Genomic DNA, 235 nt, shown 5'->3' with positions numbered 1-235 from the left:
TATATATATATATATATATATATGAAGGCAATGTTTGCCTATGTCCTCATGCGTATGTATGAGCATGCGTGTATGTGCACACAGGTACGGCTCTTCAAGCCTGTGTGTGAATATGTGCAGTTCTGTACCGGTATTTTCTGCATGTGTGGGCGTGTGGGTGCGCGTGCACAATGATGAGTTGACACTCACATACATACATACATACATACATACATACATACATACATACATATAT

This window comes from Octopus bimaculoides, chromosome 13, assembly GCF_001194135.2.
Source record: "Octopus bimaculoides isolate UCB-OBI-ISO-001 chromosome 13, ASM119413v2, whole genome shotgun sequence".
Lineage (NCBI taxonomy): Eukaryota > Metazoa > Mollusca > Cephalopoda > Octopoda > Octopodidae > Octopus > Octopus bimaculoides.
The sequence above is the reverse complement of the archived record's forward strand: the minus strand, read 5'-3'. Positions refer to the sequence as shown.